This window comes from Hypanus sabinus, chromosome 5, assembly GCF_030144855.1.
Source record: "Hypanus sabinus isolate sHypSab1 chromosome 5, sHypSab1.hap1, whole genome shotgun sequence".
NCBI lineage: Eukaryota > Metazoa > Chordata > Chondrichthyes > Myliobatiformes > Dasyatidae > Hypanus > Hypanus sabinus.
This window is the reverse complement of record NC_082710.1, coordinates 88,282,984-88,303,077: the sequence shown is the minus strand read 5'-3', so window position 1 is coordinate 88,303,077 and position 20,094 is coordinate 88,282,984. Positions and strand designations below refer to the sequence as shown.

The window sequence follows — 20,094 nt, the reverse complement described above, 5'->3', positions numbered from 1 at the left end:
GAAATCTGTTGTTTTGCAACGGGAGTACAGTGCAATGCCCAAAAAAATTACTACAAGTTACACTAAGAAATATTTATAAAATAAAAGAGCAAAATAGTGAGATAGTGTTCATGGTTTCAGAAATCTGATGGTGGAGGGGAAGATGATGCACCCAGACCATAGCCTTCCATACCCCTCTCATCCACCCACAATTCAATTCTGAAGTGGAGAGTGTGAGCAATCTCAGGTTCCTGTAAGATCTCTAATAACCTAACCTGGGCACAACATATCGATGCAGCTGAAAAGAAGGCAAGAACATGGCTACATTTCATTGGGAGTTTAAGGAGATTTGGTTTGACAACTAAAGCATTTGAAAACTTCTACAAATGTGCTGAGGAGAGCATTCTGACTGGCTGCATAATCTTTTGGTATAGGGGAGAGGGTCACTACTGTACAGGATCAAAATAAATTGCAGAAACTTGTAACATTAGTCAGCTCCATTATGTTATTAGCCTACGTAGTATCAGAATCAGGTTTATTATCACCAGCATGTGATGTGAAATTTGTTAACTTAGCAGCAGCAGTCCAATGCAATATATAATCTAGCAGAGAAAAAATAATAATAATAAATAAATCAATTACAGTATACATATATTGAATCCTTGAAAAAATGTGCAAAAACCAAAATATTAAAATAAAAAAGTGAGGTAGTGTCCAAAGATGCAATGTCCATTTAGGAATTGGATGGCAGAGGGGAAGACGCTGTTCCTGGTTTGCCTTCAGGCTTCTGTACCTCCTACCTGATGGTAACAGTGAGAAAAGGGCATGCCCTGGGTGCTGGGGGTCCTTAATAATGGAAGCTGCCTTTCTGAGACACCGCTCCCTGAAGATGTCCTGGGTACTTTGTAGACTTATACGCAAGATGGAGCTGACTAGATTTACAACCTTCTGCAGCTTCTTTTGGTCCTGTGCAGTAGCCCCTCTATATTAGACAGTGATGCAGCCTGTCAGAATGCTCTCCATGGTACAACTATAGAAGCTCTTAATTGTATTTGTTGACATACAAAATCTCTTCAAAATCCTAATAAAGTATAGTTGCTCTCTTGCCTTCTTTATAATTACAACGATATGTTCGGACCAGGTTAGATCCTTAGAAATCTTGACACCCAGGAACTAAAAAACTGCTCACTCTCTCCACTTCTGATCCCTCTATGAGGATTGGTATGTTTTCCTTCTTTATGCCCTTCCTGAAGTTCACAATCAGCTCTTTCGTCCTACTGACATTGAGTACCAGGTTGTTGCTGCGGCACCATTCCACTAGTTGGCATAACTCACTCCTGTACGCCCCCTCGTCACCACCTGAGATTCTACCAACAACAGCTGTACTGTCAGCAAATTTATAGATGGTATTTGAGCTATGCCTAGCCACACAGTCATGTGTATTTAGACAGTGGAGCAGTGAGCTAAGCACACATCCCTGAGGAGCGCCAGAATCCAGGACATCTTCAAGGAGTGGTACCTTATGAAGGCGACGTCCATCAATAAGGATTCCCACCACCCAGTTCACACCCTCTTTTCATTATTTCCATTGTGAAGGAGGCACAGAAGCTTGAAGGTGCACACTCACGGTTCAGGAGCAGCCATCCGAACCCATGAACACTACCCCACTACTTTTTAAAATTCTGTTATTTTACATTATCAATTAAAGTTAAAAGAATCATACACATGCATACATACAGACAATGTAACTCAGGTTGTTCTCTACATTTAGTTATCATGTATTTCATTGTAATGCTGTCATAAAGTTAACAAATTTCAGGACATATGCCAGTGATATTAAATCTGATTCTGATTCTAAATGTTACAATTGGACCCGTAACCACCACTTCCACTGGCAACTTGCTCCATACCTGCACCACGCTCTGAGTGAAGTTTCACTCTTGGTTTCCTGGTCAGCTTCTCTTCATATTTCCTGGTCATTCATCGATGAGTGTAAACCTAATCCATGCATTTTGTCATAGAACATAGGACAATATGGCACAGGAGCAGGAGCATTTTGTGTGTGTGTTGCTTGGATATCCAGCATCTGGAGACTTTCGCTTGTTTGTGACAAGAACATGATGTGGTGCCAAACAAATTAAAGCAGTAATTAAATGTCTAACTAAATGAATCCCTTCCACCTACACAATGTCTGTTTCCTTCCATTCTCCACATATTCATATGCCTATCCAAAGGCTTCTTAAATGCCTCTATTCTATCTGCATCTACTACGCCATGGGCATCACATTCCAGGCTATCCACCACTACCAATGCAAAATCAAAACCGATCCACACATCTCTTTTGAACTTAACCCCTCTCACCTGAAACGCCATGCCCTCTAGTATTAGAAACTTCAACCCCAAGTGAAAAGATACCCGCTGTCTACATGTCTGTACCAAAGCAATGAATAAATTTGGGTTGTCAGTAAAAGATGATGAGCAGTATGGGGCTTCACAGATTCAATGTAAGTAATGAAAGATTTCAGCTTGAGGAACAGCATCTCTTCTTTTGTTCTGGTACATTGCAATTTTCTGAACTCAGAATCAGTTTTAATATCACTGGCATATGTCGCAAAGTTTATTGTTTTTTCTTGGTAGCAGTACATTGCAATACATAATAAAAGCTATAAAACCTGATAAGTACATATTAAAATACACATAATAAGTAGTGCAAAAGGAGAAGGAAAAAATTCTGAAGTGTTGATTCATTCAGAAATCTGATTGGAGAGGGATAGAAGCTGTTCCTGAAACATTGAGTGTGGATCTTCAGGCTCCTGTACCTCCACCTTGATGGCGGCAATGAGAAGGGGGGACATCCTGGGTAATGGGGATCCTTAATGATGGATGCTGCCTTTCTGGGACATCACCTTTTGAAGGTATCCTGAGTACCCATGACTGAGTTGGCTAAGTTTACAAATTTCTGCAGCTTTTTCTGATTTTGTACAGTTGGTTTTGTACCCTCCATACCAGAAGGTGATGCAACCAGCTAGAATGGTCTCCACAGTACATCTATAGAAATTTGCAAGTGCCTTTAGTGACGCAAGAATTCTTAGAGATCTAATGAAATATAACTGCTGTCGTGCCTTCTTTGTAATTGCAACAATATTCTCATTGCTACCATCAAGGAGGAGATCAAGCAGACTGAAGTCATACACTCAATACTTTGTGAACAGCTCCTTTCCTTTCACAATCAGATTTTTGAACAGACAGTGGACCAGCCCATGAGCATTTCCTCACTAGTCTTTTACTCTCTTTTTGCACTACCTCTTTAATTTTTTAACATATATACATACATTTCTTATTGCAATTTATTGTATATTTTATGTATTGCACTGTACTTCTATCACAAAACAATAAATTTCATGACATATGCCAGTGATATTAATCTTGATTCTGACAACCCCTCTGACTGCCATTAATAATCTATAATCAGTGCAACCACACTGGAAATGCTGTTTTTACCCTACCTAAGATATTCCCTCTGTATTAACCACTCCTCTAGCAGCTTTTTATGAAACCTTCAAATTTTTCCCCACTTTCCCAGTTCTGTCAGAGTCTTCAACCTGAAACATTAATTCTTTTTGACTTTCCACACCTGTGGGACATTGGGCACAGGGCAGTGTTTATTTACTGCTGTGTTTTTTTCTGATCCCTTTCAGAAGACCTCTAAGTGTTTTACAGCTAGTGAAGTACTTTTGAAGGTTTGTCACACTTGTAAAGACTTGGCGTCCCTCAATAGCCATTGAGTGGAGCCACCTCTTGAACTCTGTTAGATCTTCTCCCACAGTGCTGGTTGTGAATAGCTCTCGGAGTTGCACTCAGCCACGAGGAAGGGTTGGCACTGGACAGTGTGTAGATTGTGTGCTGATATAGCCTATGTGGAGAGGATGTTTCCTATGGTAGGGGTATCCAGAACTACAGGACACAGCCTCAAATTGAGGGGAGTAAGGAGGAACTTTTATTTAAAAAGGCAGGGAGTAGTGAAACTGTGGAATGCTCTGCCACAGACTGTGGTGGAGGCCAAGTCCATGGGCATTTTTAAAGCAGAAAGTTGATATTTTCCCTGATTGGTCAGGGCATGAAAGGAAATGGTGAGAAGGCAGATGTATGGGGTTGAGTGGGATCTGGGATCAGCCACGATGGAATGGTGGAGCAGACTCGATGGACTGAATGGCTTAATTCTGCTCCTATGTATTATGGTCTTATGGCTTGGAGGAAACCTGCAGTTGAAATTGTCATTGTTTTCCTTGCTTGTAGAAATTTAAGAGGCATGTTTCAGTGACCTGGGCAAATGTCTGCAATATGTACTGTAGATGGTATACACTGAGTCAGTGAACATAAAATATTACTGTGCGACACTGGCCCCTCCACCTACATTGTGACAACCTTTTGACCTTCTCCAAGATTACATCACCCTTCCCTCCAACATAACCCTCCATTTTTCTATTATCCATATACCTCTAAAAAAGTCTCTACCACTATTCCAGGCAGGGTGGTCGATGTATCCATCGCTCTGTTAAAAACAACTTTCCACTCACATCCTCACTCTACTCTCCTCCAATCACATTAAAATTATGCCTCATGGTATTAGCCATTTCTGGCCTGGAAAAAAGTGAAAAGGATGAACGTTTGGAGTGGCTGAGACCGGATGAATGTTTGGAGTGGCTGAGACCGGATGAATGTTTGGAGTGGCTGAGACCGGATGAATGTTTGGAGTGGCTGAGACCGGATGAGTGTTTGGAGTGGCTGAGACCGGATGAATGTTTGGAGTGGCTGAGACCGGATGACTGTTTGGAGTGGCTGAGACCGGATGACTGTTTGGAGTGGCTGAGACCGGATGACTGTTTGGAGTGGCTGAGACCGGATGAATGTTTGGAGTGGCTGAGACCGGATGAATGTTTGGAGTGGCTGAGACCGGATGAATGTTTGGAGTGGCTGAGACCGGATGAATGTTTGGAGTGGCTGAGACCGGTTGAATGTTTGGAGTGGCTGAGACCGGATGAATGTTTGGAGTGGCTGAGACCGGATGAATGTTTGGAGTGGCTGAGACCGGATGACTGTTTGGAGTGGCTGAGACCGGATGAATGTTTGGAGTGGCTGAGACCGGATGAGTGTTTGGAGTGGCTGAGACCGGTTGAATGTTTGGAGTGGCTGAGACCGGATGAATGTTTGGAGTGGCTGAGACCGGATGAATGTTTGGAGTGGCTGAGACCGGATGACTGTTTAGAGTGGCTGAGACCGGATGACTGTTTGGAGTGGCTGAGACCGGATGAATGTTTGGAGTGGCTGAGACCGGATGAGTGTTTGGAGTGGCTGAGACCGGATGAATGTTTGGAGTGGCTGAGACCGGATGAATGTTTGGAGTGGCTGAGACTGGATGACTGTTTAGAGTGGCTGAGACCGGATGACTGTTTGGAGTGGCTGAGACCGGATGACTGTTTGGAGTGGCTGAGACCAGATGAATGTTTGGAGTGGCTGAGACCGGATGAGTGTTTGGAGTGGCTGAGACCGGATGAATGTTTGGAGTGGCTGAGACCGGATGAATGTTTGGAGTGGCTGAGACCGGATGAATGTTTGGAGTGGCTGAGACCGGATGAGTGTTTGGAGTGGCTGAGACCGGTTGAATGTTTGGAGTGGCTGAGACCGGATGAATGTTTGGAGTGGCTGAGACCGGATGAATGTTTGGAGTGGCTGAGACCGGATGACTGTTTAGAGTGGCTGAGACCGGATGACTGTTTGGAGTGGCTGAGACCGGATGACTGTTTGGAGTGGCTGAGACCAGATGAATGTTTGGAGTGGCTGAGACCGGATGAATGTTTGGAGTGGCTGAGACCGGATGAATGTTTGGAGTGGCTGAGACGGGATGAATGTTTGGAGTGGCTGAGACTGGATGAATGTTTGGAGTGGCTGAGACCGGATGAATGTTTGGAGTGGCTGAGACCGGATGAGTGTTTGGAGTGGCTGAGACCGGATGAATGTTTGGAGTGGCTGAGACCGGATGAATGTTTGGAGTGGCTGAGACCGGATGAATGTTTGGAGTGGCTGAGACCGGATGACTGTTTGGAGTGGCTGAGACCGGATGATGCTTTGTCATGGAGGGTGTTGGGCTGACTGAGAACTGTTGATGCCGTACTCATTGAGAAGAGTAGAGAGTTTCAGTTTCAGTCCTTGAGGATGATGGAAGGGCCTTCAAGGGCATCAGTTGCTGACTTGCAGAACACGTTTACAGAACATCTTGCTGCTCACCAGCTTTTGGGAAAGGTTTTTACTATGTTTGGACCAGTCAATAACAACTTCCAGGAAGGTATTGGTGAAAGACTCTTGTGATAGTGTTTGAAAGAGTAGCTTTATTTGTTACATGCAAACTGAAAAATACAGTGAAACGATCAACACAGTTCAAGGATGAGCAGGGGTCAACCCACAGGTGTCCCTATGCTTCCATAGCCAACATTGCATGCCCACAATCAGATTTATTATCACTGACGTACCATGAAATTTGATGTTTCACAGCAGCAGTAGGATGCAATACATTATGTAATATACTGTACTATAAATTATAGTGGGAAAATGTGTAAAAATATAGAATAAGTAGTGGAAAGAGGAATTTTTAGAAGGAAAATTTGTGGTATGGGGAGAGCTTACAAATTCCTCACAATGGTGGGAATTGAACTCCGATCAGTGATTGCTAGTGCTGTAATGTTTTGTGTGATAGTGCTGTCTACGAATGGCAACTGTCAGTAGGTTAGATTACAGCAAAAATCAACCTATAGCAAGAAGTCAGATAGCTGAGTGGCATCTGTGAGTGATAAAGAATTGTCAACTAAATTTCAAGTTCAAATATAGTTGTCATTCAACCACACATGAACATAGCCAAATGAAAGTGTTTCTCCAAGTCCAAAGTGCAAAACACTTTACCAACAGCACACAGCATAGAGAACATTACATGTAGCACATAGAGCAAATAGCACATATGGTTATGACATCAGGCAAACATACAGTCAAAGAAAAATAATGTACAAGTTTGATAGGCATGACTGTAGAATTAATGGCAAATTGTCTGGTTAAGCTTGTTCTTCCACTGAGTGAGCACCAGGGGGCAGCACTGACAGGAGTGTCCAATTCCCAACCCAAGAAACCCTGCAATCGGCTGAGTGCAGAGAGAAGTGGCCTGAATAAAGAGAGGAATGATGAGAAAGGAGTCCAAGGAAACACAAAGTACACAGTCCTGAGGAAGGGTCTCAGCCCGATATGTTAACTGCTTGTTTCCACGGATGCTGCCCGATCTGCTGTGTTCCTCCAGTGTGTTGTACGTGTAAGGAGTCCAAGGAGACTGATAAACAGAGAGTGAGAGCAAGATGACTGGCAGATATTGCCAGATAGAGGGGGGGATCAGGGAGAAACCAAGAGGCAGTGGCAGGTGATTGATAGATGGAATGAGGTGAAAAGAGAAATAAATGGGCAAAAGACAAAGAAATAGATAGCGAGGGGGTAGGGGGAAGGGAGAATAAAAACTGGAGACAGCTACTCGAGAAAGATCATCAGTAGCTGATTATTACAGAGCACTGTTAGTACTGAGCTCCAAGTAAGGAGGATGAAATTCGGGGAGCAGTGAATGTCAATTTGGAACTAGATTTAGGGGATTAGGGTGGAGTTGAGTTTGGAGGGGACCTGTGGGTAGACTGTAGTGACTGGTGGGTGAATGGAATGAGGAGGGGGTAGAGGGGTAATGTGGGCAGTGAGAGTGTGAAGAAAAAAAAGCAGAGGGTTACCTTAAATTGGGGAAAAAATGACTAGGCAACTCATTTTAGAAAATGTTGATTATGGATAATGATTAATCAGAGCAACAAAGTGTATCTCACCCAAACAACTCGCAGCAGGTCCTTACTGACAGATGATTTTGTGCTCCGTTTACTGAAGTGATCTCAGACCCTGTTCCCAAAGAAACAAATATTTACTGCTCTTCCACAGCAGCAATATTCAGATTCAACTTGGAGGGAGAAAGTTTTTGTTTGTTTGGATGAATGCAATGACATGAACAACCCATCTGCTTCAGAAGTGATGAGTGACACAGGAATTGCCAGGTCATCTCACCCCTGTAGGGAGACTGGAGAAACCTTGGTGTCTTCTGCTGGTGATGGGAAAGAGCATACTGTTTGAATATCAAAGCTCCCCTATTAAGCCTTCTCCCCATAACCTTTGTTGCCATTTTCTAAGGATGAAACTATTAAACTCTGCTTTAAATATAGTTTTAAACTTGAGCTCCACAGATTCACCAGCTGCTGTCTAAAGAAATTCCTCCTCATCCCTGTTCTCAATGGATGTCTCTCTATTCTGAGGCTGTACTCTCTGGTCCTAGTCTCCTCCACTATAACAAACATCTTCTCCACATTCACTTTATCTAGGTTTTCAATATTAGATAGGCTTCATTGAAATCCTCCTTCATCCTTCTAAACTTCAGACACTACAGGCCCAGAGCCATCAAATACTCCTTGTATGTGAAACTTTCATTTGTGGAATCATTCTTGTGCATCTCCTCTGAACACTCACCAATGCCAGCACATCCTTCCTCCAAATGTAGCCTGACCAATGCCACCTAAGAATGCATGGCTAAGTAAATTAGTAAGTTGCAGATAATATACAAATTGAACAGTGTAGCAGATTGCAGAGAGATCAGGGTCCAAGTTCACAGCTCCCTAAAAGTGACTGTACAAGTTGGTAGGGTAGTAAGAAACCATGTTTGTCTTTACTAGTAGAGTCACTGATTCAGAAGTCAGGAAGTTGTGTTGCAGATTAATAAGACTCTGGTTAAGTCACATCAGGAGAATTACACTCTCTTCTACTATTATAGGAAGGATGAAAGATCTTTGGAGGGAGTGTAATCAGAGGAGTAGTTGGACAAAACCTTGGCTCCTTTTTCTGGAGCTGTAGAGATTGCAGGGATACCTAATAGAAGTTTATACAATTATGAGAGTAGACAGCCGATATCTTTTTCCTAGAGTTGAAATGTCTGGTACTAGAGAGCATACATTTGAGGTGGGGGCAAATTAAAAGGAGACAGGAGGGGGCAGGTTTCTTTTTTTAAACTACACAGAATAGTGGTTGTCACACCACATCTTAGACTCAAGCACACAATGACCCAGAAGAGTTAAACAAAACTAGGATTTTTTTAAAAAGAGACAAAATGAAGCAATAGAACTTACAAGGTATTGAATAACTCAGAATAATTCCACCAGAACTTTACTGGGCAAGAACCAAGACCCCAAGGGGCTTAGCCCTGCTGCTTTAAATACAATCCAGGGCTTGCAGGAGTCCATGGCCAGCTAATTAAAATGCCAGACTCTCAACAAGCTTACAAGTAGCTAATCTTGATTAGAAGCAGAAGTCCAAGGATACTTAATTGGACACCTGCAGAGTCTCAAGGAGAAATAATTGGAAGTATCTAAAGACAATTGCAACTTAAATGTAAACTAGAGGAGACCTAACCATATCACAAAAAACCTGAAGTGCAGCAATATATTATAATTAATAAAATGCTGAGAATACAAGAAAACGAGAGCCTCAAGACTCGCACCAACAGGTTCAAGAGCAGTTACTACCCCTCAACCATCAGGCTCATGATCAAAAGGAGATAACTGCACTCATTCTACTTCTGCTGTTCCCACAACCGATGGTCCACTTTAAGGACACTTTATCTAGTTAATTCATGCTCTGTTATTAATTGCTATTTGTCTATATCCCCAGTTGCACAGTTGTTGGCTATTGCTCCTGTTTACAGTTATTGTGCTATGGATTTGCTAGGTATGCCCACACAAAAAGAATTTCAGGGTTGTATGTGGTGACATGTATGTACTCTGATAATAAATTTTACTTTGAACATTGAGCAAAAAACTCAGAGCTCTAAACATACTCTACCGATGGCCCGATGTGACAGGAGGGTACCTGGAATCTGCTGCCAGGGAAGGTAGTGGAGATGAAGCTGATTGTGGTTTTAGTGAGGCTCTCAGATAGGCACATGAATATGCAAAGAATGGAGGGACATGGACGTTGTGTAAGGAGAAAAGACTAGTTTAGTGGGTGATTAATTATCAGTTTAGCATGGTACACTGTGAGCTGAAGAGCTGTACTCTTTTCTTCTAGGCAGTTCAATCTTGATTTCTGCTTAAGATGCATGGCTTAGCCATAAATATGATTACTGAAGACTCCACTAATTTCCAGGTTCTCTTTGGCACCGGGTAAATAGTCTGTGTCGAGATTCTTGATTGCAGTCTCAGGTAACCTCGCCATAACTGCAGCTATCAGTTTTCCTCCTTCTTGACACAAATGGAAAGCGATTGCTATCTGTACAATACTTTCACCTTGAGGTCTGGCACAAGGCTGTGGCACTGAAAATAAATGTGTTTCTGAGTCAGAAATGATTTAGTGTGAATGAAGCCTGCTTTTCTTCAGGGAAGTTGACACTGATTCTGATGAATAAGCGGAATTCCTGATTTGTTCCAGAAGTGACAAGGTAGAGTTCTTTTAAATGTACACTCAATGGCCACTTTATTAGATACATCTGTACATCTGCTCCTTAATACCAATGTCTAATCAACCAATCGTGAGGCAGCAAAAAGTATGCAGATGTGATCAAGAGATTCAGGTATTATTCAGACCATACATCAGAATGGGGAAGGTATGCAATCTAAGTGGCATTCAACATGATGGGGTGGTTTGAGTGGGGTAACAGATGGGGTGGTTTGAGTATCTTAAAAACTGCTGATCTCCTAGGACTTTCGCAGACAACAGTCTCTGGAGTTTACAGAGAATGGTGTGAGAAAACAAACAGCTGGCGAGTGGCCGTCCTGTGGGTGAAAACATCTTGTTAATGAGAGAGGTCAGAGGAGAATGGCCAGACTGGTTCAAACTGACAGGAGAGTGACAGCAATGCATCTCTGAACACACAACACATCAAACTTTGAAGTAGATTGGTGACAGCTGCAGAAGACCACAAGCAATACACTCAGCAATCACTTAGTCGGTACAGGAGGTATCTAATAAAGTGGGCACTGAGTGAATTTTGAATGGTAAGATGTGGGAAAATTGATGTGAATGTGAAGGGAGTGCAAATGGATGCTTGGTAGCTATCATAGTCTCAATGGGCTGAAGGGCCACTTTCCATTCCACGTGACTATATACCTCTATTGCCTTCTCTATATGGATTGCTGTCACAGGCTGCCTTTTTCTTGGTATCTTACTACGCCAAGATCATTATGGGTTATTATTGTTACATGTGCAGATTTGCAGTGTAAAGCTTTTGTTTAGTGTTCCGAGTAGACAGATCATTCCATATACAATTACACTGGGACAGTAAAAATGGAATCAGAATGCAGAATATAATATTGCAGCTGTAAAGATAGTGCAATGCAGGGAGATAAATGAAGTGCATAGGCTACAACAAGGCATATTGGGAGATGAAGAGTTCACCTTTTAGCAAATGAGAGGACCAATTGGGAGTCTGATCACAGAGGGATAGAAGCTGTCTATGAGTCCAAAGTCAAAGTCGAGCTTATTGTCACTTGCACAAGTGCATGCATGCACAGGTGCAATGAAAAACTTCCCTGCAGCTGCATCACAGACACATAGCATCATATAAGCAGTATTCTAAAAAAAACATAAATTATGTAAAGTTCTTACAATAAATCACAATTAGAAAAGCAAACAAAAACTGAGTCTATTTTAGTGTAAATGGTCAAGGTGATCAGAGTTCTAAGTACATTTATCATTAAAGTATGTATACAGTAAACCACCTTGAGATTGCAGGCAGACAGATACCAAAGAAACACAGTAGAACTCGTTTAAAGAAAAATCCTACATGACTAGACCATTAAACTCCCAATGAGTGAAAAAAAGTGGAAATTGTACAAACAGTAAAAAGGAAAGAAATGACATTAACCACAGAGTTCCCAAAAGTGAGTCCTCAGTGTTGCACCAATGGCTGCAGAGTCAGGTTAGCACTGAGGAGTTCCAAACAAATCGTGCAAATAATAAAATCAGAAGTAAACAGAAAACAACAGAAGGAATATGCGCTGCAAAGTCCCTGAAGCAAGTCCACAACTGTGAAACATATCGATCGCTGAGGGGAGCCTGTCCAGAAAACTGATGGGTGCAGGCGACAGCCACTCCCAAACCCGGTGGTGCAGGACCCAATATTTCTGCGCATTCCACCTGCCAGAAGCAGCAAGGGAGACCCGTCACACACAGGCAGACGGTGCTGAATATCTGTTTGTTCTCTGCTCTCATCCTCAACGATTTTAATCTTGCTCAATGTTTGAGTCAGTGCAGAGTAATTGGAGCTGACCACAGGTTCATGTTCCACCGTCAGGAACCGACACCAAATCTCATCCACACCAAATACTCAGGAGGTTATAGAAGGGCCAGATTGTTTAGTCAGTCCAAAAATACAATCTTAAAAGGGCAATTGTAGGCTGCAATTGATTGCAGTTCAGAAGTATACTTACAAGAAGAAGAGTATCCATTAGTTTTGTAAGGTGTCTGCAAGACATTGCCATTGGTCACTGAAATTACCTTGCTGGATTGTTAATGCCCAAACAACAAATATTCATTTTTCTTTTGTTTAAACAACTTTGCTTTTAATGTCTCAGTTCAATACATGAGGGCCACCATCTATTCATCCCACAATTCCACTTTTCCCTATGGTGCAGTCCTGCATAACAGGGTAAGTGTACATGTCTACTAAATGCTTGCATAGTCCAAATGAACAGAACTCAACAACCTCCCATTCTTTTTTATATGTATATTAAAAGATTAAATTTAAAAAATCAACAATACAGGAGCTGGAGCTTCCTTCTTTGTGAGACACTTAGCTAGTTGTTCCTTTGTAGTTGACCATAGCATGTGATGAATTTTCTGTGTTGGACAAGTTCCTTGATACAGCTTATCTCTAGATAAAGCCTCTTCTCTGTAACTGACTTGCTAGATTTGATGGCATCAATCAAAGAGTAGTTGTCTGTGACACAAGTTATTTGTAGACCGTTCTTCTTTGGTTCACCATGGACAAGCTCAGAACAGAGTGTGACAGCAAAACTGTAATATCAATACCTTCAGACATTGCAAGGGTTTCTCCTGCTAGCATACTGCATCATTTGGATCATTTTTGATTGCCATAGAGAGGTGAAAATCTTCCCCCTTCTCCCATCAGTGTATAAAATGTCCCCATTGAGACATCCAAAAGGAAGATTTCCAAGTGAGGCATCTCTGAAGACAATAAGCCTCACTCAGCTATCTTTTCCATGCTGTTGAAAATTCAAAGCTACTTTTTCTGATTGAATTCTGCACACTATCTTGTTTGCCTTGTGTAAAGCTTATACTGTGGCATTTTTTGTGCTGGATACAAGTTGCAGGCATCATACATGATGTCAGGTCTGCTCTGCCTGGCCATCCATAGAGTCTGACCCATCTTTGACCTGAGTTGCTCAGCTTCAGCTTCACTCATCGTGCTGTATAGCACTTGGGGATTCTGTGTGGATTGTCTGAAGATTCCTGAGGAAGCTTTCTTGCTGCAGTTGTACTGTTCCATCAACAGCAAGGATGTCTATCCCTACATAGCAGAATCTGTCATGTTCCTCCTGTCCAAGCTGAAAGGCTGACTTTAGCTGAGGGATAACTACTGTGGCAAAGTTTTGTGAGCCTACCCATATGAAGTCATCTACATGGCAGTCAAGTACGCTAGTCACATGATAACCTGAATTTTGCCAGTAAAAGAGCAGCTGGATCCACTAGTAACATCTTTCTACCTGTTTTCAACACTATTTCCTTGACCTTTTTTTACCCGTGGAGTGATGCATCTGCTAGACCAAACAGGCACTTTTTGGGTTTCCACAGTGTTCCTTCACTTCAGGCTTCAGGAGGGGGTTTAATGTAAATGTCTCGTGTCCGCTCCATTCCCAGTAAGGATGTGGATTTTGTGTCCATGAAATGGGGTTGTCAATCCTTTTGACATATCACTGAGAGAGGTAGTCGGACATACTAACACATATTTTTGTGAAACCTTGTGTATTCTTTTATGTTCAATTCCTCAAAATCTCTAGCCACCAGGCATGCTTTTGGCATGATTCCTGTCGGGGTTTCTTTCAGGATGCACACCCATCTTGTAGACACAGTCTTTTGGCCATTGTCTCTGGCTTCCTCAAACACTCCATTATTTCTCCAACTTCTGATTTCATCCTGTTTTGCATATTGAAACAACACCTCTCTGGTTACTAGGACATTTTCATCTTGACATTTATCAGATGGTCCAGCCTGATTTATACATTATTCAATATGTTTACATGGGACATGTTGACTGACCCTGTAGTACCAGCGGGCGTGGCTGGTTCCAGGTAATTCAAGTGGTACCAACTTTTGTATCTCCCAGTGGTTTTGCTTTCTTGTCCTAAGACGTCAGTTTTGTATGAGATACCAGTGTCCTGGTCTACAAACCTCATAGCTTGTGCTGTTTTAAGGCTGAAACTTCCCTGTGGCCTTTGCAGTCATGATGATTTCTGTTCAGGCAAGTCTTTTGAGTTCTCAACTGCACTGCCTTCCTCACTGTGCCATCGCTGAGCAACTCTGTTAGGTCCTTAGCTGCACTCTCCTCATCCCTGTCTGTGCTCTGTGGCCGTGTGCCAGGTAAGTGCATTTCATGTTTCCTGTCACTCTCCATAGAGTTCTGATGGTCTTCAGTTTGTGTGTTACCTAGTCTGGAATGATGTACTCTCACATATAAACCTGCATGTCTCATAAATACCTCAACTCCAGGGGCTTTCCATTCTATTCAGTCTGTTATTTTGTAATGCACATTGTCCCCTGCGTCACACTTGTCAATTGTAGAATGGACCTGTGCCCTCAATGCTCTTTGAAATCTCTCTGAATATTCTGTTTCAGTGAGAGCCTTCCTTGATGCATGCAGCGCTGAACTATGTTTCCCAACCCACTCAATCCTTGTAGCGCGCTCTGGAGTGGGTGGTCTGTCAACCAGTAAAGAGAGAAGTTTTGGATTCTGGCTGAACACCAATTGATATAGGCTAAAGCCCTGTACATTGTACATGGTATTCTTCGCCATTTGGGCCCAGTCCAGGGCTGGGGTCCAATCACAGCCATTGCTTTACTTTACCATAAGATTAGTTCAGTAAGCATTTGATTGTGTCACTCCAGAAGTCTAATACACCAAGGACTGTATGTCACTGTTGGCTTTGTTTCAATGTTAAAGTTCTCTGAATTCATCATTATTAAATTTACCATCATTATCACTGAATACTTTCCAAGGTGGGTCATGTACTCTTATCCAGGAATGGATGAAGTTTTTTTACTATCTCTCAGGGTCTCTTTGTATTTACAATGCTACCAGCACTGAAGCATGTCAACTCATCAATGTTATGGAGATACCACACCTCCTTGCTCCAGTTCAAGAGGTCTATAGCTACTGTTTCACTCTATTCAGATGCTACTGTCAGATCAAAAGCAGGCTTGGGCTTGGGCTTTCCAAACTTTTGGCATGTCTCATAGCTGTCAATTATCTGCTTTAGAATTGAAAAAAAAGTCTGCAGCTTTGTTTCCTGAACTCCTGAGCAGTTTCTGTAGTCTATCAATTGAAGTGTGTCCAAACTACCTGTGAAGTTTGAGCAACACCTTGCATTTCTCGTCTGTGGTCATGTTTTGTGCAACAGTTAGTACTTAGATCTCAAATTGGTTCTCCATAATGTCTTTATCTAGACTGGTCACACAGTAATGTCCAAAGCTAGTGAGCTCAAGAGACATGGGCTGTTGAAACATCATTGCTTGGTTAATCTCCATATCCAGTCATGATCCTACTTCATTGAGGGAAGATTTATTCAAGCGTAATGGAATGTTTACTGTTACCACCTCTGTTTCAATGTAACATTTTGTCTGCCCTATTTTTGTGGGAATTTTAACTCTTTTGGTGGAATGTACAATCTTTCCATTGACAAATTTGAATGCTTGGTTTCTAGGTTCACCAGTTTCTGCATTTCATTCTGGTTTAGTTCAATTACATAGCTTTCAAGCCATTTATTCTACATGAGTGCACATACTACATGAGTATCCTAGAGATTCTATCATCAAAATCTCTGCCTCAGATGTCTCAGAATTAGTTAGCGATCCCTTCTCAAACAATATGATACGGTACTCTTCTACATCTTCAAATTTGTTATTTTCTTCAGTTAGCCTAACTTGTTCAGTTCTGTGCAGACAGTTTCATGTCCAGTGGTAAATACTTTGACATATCACACATTTCAATCTCCTACCATACTTGTTTATTGGATTTGTGCCAGGTAATGGTACCCTTGTCTGGACTCTCTGGGATCTACACATACTATAGTCTTGTAGAAACAGAAACTTAGGGAAGTACGTCGTTTCCTGAATCAAACTAATTCTTAATGTTGTCTCAGCAGCCTTCTCTCCAAAAATCCCATTCAGTGTTGATTTCCTAGATGCAAATGTAAGTTCTGTACATGCAGCTGCTGCTAGCTGTCTGAACTTTGTCTAGACTCATGATATCTAACAACTTAAAAGCAAATACAACACCAGCAAGTTCCATTTTGTATTTACATAAGCGACTGTACTTTTGTTCAAAGTCAATGATCGCGGTCTCTCTCGCTCTTCCCAAAAAAGGCAAACAACAGCCAAGGCTTGCTTCTTTTTCTCCAGTTCCGTAACACGTCCATACTCCAATTTTGTTTTTCCATCTTTGGAAAGGCTTGCTCTCGTCAAATGCTGGTGGGATCCTATAACTGGAACCACCCTCTGCTACCACTGTTAATAACCAAACAACAAACATACATTTTTCTTTTGTTTAAACATCTTTATTTCCAACATCTCAGTTCAAAACATGTGGGTCATTACCTTTTCATATTCGTCTGAATCGTGCTTGTGTCTCTCTTTTTGAGCAGTCTCTCCCAGTAGCCTCAACAATAGGTCTGCAATGTTCTGTTTTCCTGGCATGTGTACGACTCTGTAGTCATATGGTTGCAACTTCAAGACCCACTGCTCTATGCATGCATATGGTTTAAATATTGGGCTGTAAACCATCTCCAAAGGTTTTTGATCTGTGATCAGGTCAAATTTTCTCCCATACAAATAAGGATGAAGTCTCTCACAGGCCCATACTAGTGCTAATGCTTCTTGCTCTGTTTGTGAGTATATTCGTTCACAGTCTATCAGACTATGGCTCACATAGTAGACAGGTACCATTTATTCATTTTGTTTCTGTATGAGTACTGGCTCCAGTCCAGCTGAGCTGGCATCTGCTATTACACATCTTTATCAAAATAGACCACTCTACCTGCTCTTGCTAGCTCCTCTTTTAGGGCTTTGAATGCTTGTTTCTGTTCTTCTCTGTCCTTCCTGGTCAATCGTCTCTGTGGTTCTGACGAAGTTGCCAGCTGTGATCTGAATCTGCTGCTGTACCCAACAAGACCTGGGAAACTCCCTCGCTTCTGCAGTGTTTTCCGTTTCACGAGCCTCCACTCTCTCTTCAGTTGCCTTCTTGTGACTAGGGAATTCCCATGAAAACTAGTCATTTCTCCGGGTTCAGTGTCAGTCCACACTCTGCGAGTCTCTTTAAGACAGCGTGCAGTCTCTTATCGTGCACTCTTTGGTTAGGAACTTGTACAATCACATCATCTGAGATGCTCTAGACTCTTTCCATTCCAGCTAAAGCATTTGCTATCTCATGCTGGTACTGTTCACTGGCTGATGACACACCAAATATCAGTCTCTTGTACATATACACCCCATTATGCACAGCAAATGTGGTTATCCCTCTGGATTCCGGAGTTAGTTCTATGTAGTGATAGCCCCATTTCACATTGAGTTTGCAAACACCGCAGCACCATTCATACTTTACAGTGTCTCATCTACATTTGGAATGGGATATCTCTCCCTCACAATTGCTTCATTTGCCCTTCTCGTGTCTAGGCACATTCTGATGTCGTTATTGGGTTTACTGCTACCAGTTTAACCTTCAATAATGTTCAGATTCTTTAACTGTTCAATTTTTTTCTCAACAGCCTCCGTTAAGTTTTAAGGTATGCGTCTGAGTGTCTGGGCCAAAAGCTTTACCTTTGGATCAATGTACAGACTGATCTGCTTCATGTTCAACTTTCCTACCCCTTCAAACACTTCTGGGCACGGCAGCTTAAGTGACTCTTTAACACTGGTAACTACTGACACGTTTTCTCCAACCTTTAACACATCCAATGTTGTAGCTGCTTCTCTGCCTAGGAGTGTTTCACCATTGCCCTTTATCACGATGAACTCTGTCTGGTTTTTTCTGTTTCCAATACCTATTTCACATTCAAATACCCTTTTAACCCCCAGTGATCTGCTGGATGAATATGGGTACAGCTTTCTCTTCTGTTTAGGAATATTTGAAGGGCACTTTATTTTCTCTGACAAGTTTTTCCCACACATTTCCACCCAGTAAATTATTTCTGGCTCCTGAATCTACTAACATGCACAAATTGACACCCCACACACAAAAAGTAATTTCTTTCAGATGACTCTGCCTCTGTTCATCCTCAAAATTGTTCACTTTTTGTGCTTTTAATCCTTTTGTCATTTTTACTAAGTGGTCCTTTCCTGTGCATTTTTCTGCATGTCTGTCCATGAGCTGGGCATTTTGGGTCTCCACCCAGGTGATCTGTGTTTCCAAATCTGTAGCATTTCCTTTCATTTGTATTAGTAAACTTTCTTTTTTCTTCTGTTTTTTTTTTGCCATGTGTTGTGTCCTCACGGTGTGAAACACACCACTGTCTCTGGCTGGCTCCCATGGAGTGATATGGCTGACAACAGTTCTACTTTTTCACATGGTGCCACTATTTCCAGTGCGAGGACAAGTGTTAGGCCCTGCATCTTCTCCAGTAGTTTTCTCCACACAGACTGAGTTACATTTTCCCACTATGGCATCCCTTATTTGATTGTCTGTGTCCATTAGAAAATCACAGTCTTTTGTTGCATGCCGAAGGCGAGTAGAGAACTGCTCAACCGTCTCACCCTGTTCATGGGCAAGCTGATGAAAGGCTGCCAGGCAAACGGGGTGTTGACCTGGGGAATTAAGTAGTCATTCAACGCATCCACCATTGCCACATAGTCTGTGACTTGTCCCGTGTTAGTCAGTGTTGAGAATATATCCTGCACATCTGGTCCTACAAAGTGCAAATGATAGTGTTTTGTATGATCTGTTGCGTTGTTGTCATCAATCAGTCCTTTACTGTCGGCTGAAGGTTCATAATGTTCATCTCAGACCGAATAGCTGGCTCCATAAAACATTGGAGGTGTTGGATCCCGGATTTCTCCATTCTCATCAACTAACATTAAACTTACTTCAAAATAAACTTATTTCTGAATCTGTATCCTCATCACCACTGTTATGTATTTGCATCCTATCTCAGTACTTAATCAGATACTGTAAATATCATGAGATGACACTTCATGCTCCCTCACATCACGTATTGTTCTGTCCCCGACTGATGACATCATCACCATACCTGACAGGTGTCAACCTACATGAACTGACCTTACCATTTCAATACATGATACCATCTTGCAACCTCCCACGACTTGTAACTCACAGAATAGCGACAAATGATATATCAGAACTTGATACCAAACATAAATCTCAAGTCTTCCCATTTTTCATGTCCTGTTTAAAATCATGATTTACTTGGATATTTCTATCTGAGCAGAAAATATAAGCGCTAACTATTGCATCTCAAAATTCTGAACTTGGTCATATCCATTCCTTCTAACTTTGAATCTCACATTGTGCAGCAGCTGTTTATTCAGAACAATTACATTAATTGCAAAGAGTGTTAAGATGTTCTGAGAGGGAAGAAAAATTGCTATGTAAATGTCAAACAATTATCAGTGAATTTGATGATATTCTGGGTTTGATATTTAGAGAAAGGCAGGAATGATGCAAGTGGGGGCATGATTAGGTGCACTTCATCCGCTGCAGAAGCTGATACACTCAGGACTCGCAGGAAATGTCCTGTAGTGGGGAAGATGTTTCCTAAAATT

At 41.9% G+C, this 20,094-nt stretch overlaps 1 protein-coding gene across 1 annotated transcript in view; it reads left to right on the top strand.

Annotated features, from left to right (window-relative positions):
- Positions 1–20,094, top strand: part of LOC132394766 (contactin-associated protein-like 5) — a 1,222,641-nt gene that overhangs the window by 447,530 nt on the left and 755,017 nt on the right. The gene's annotated exons all lie outside the window — the stretch shown is intronic.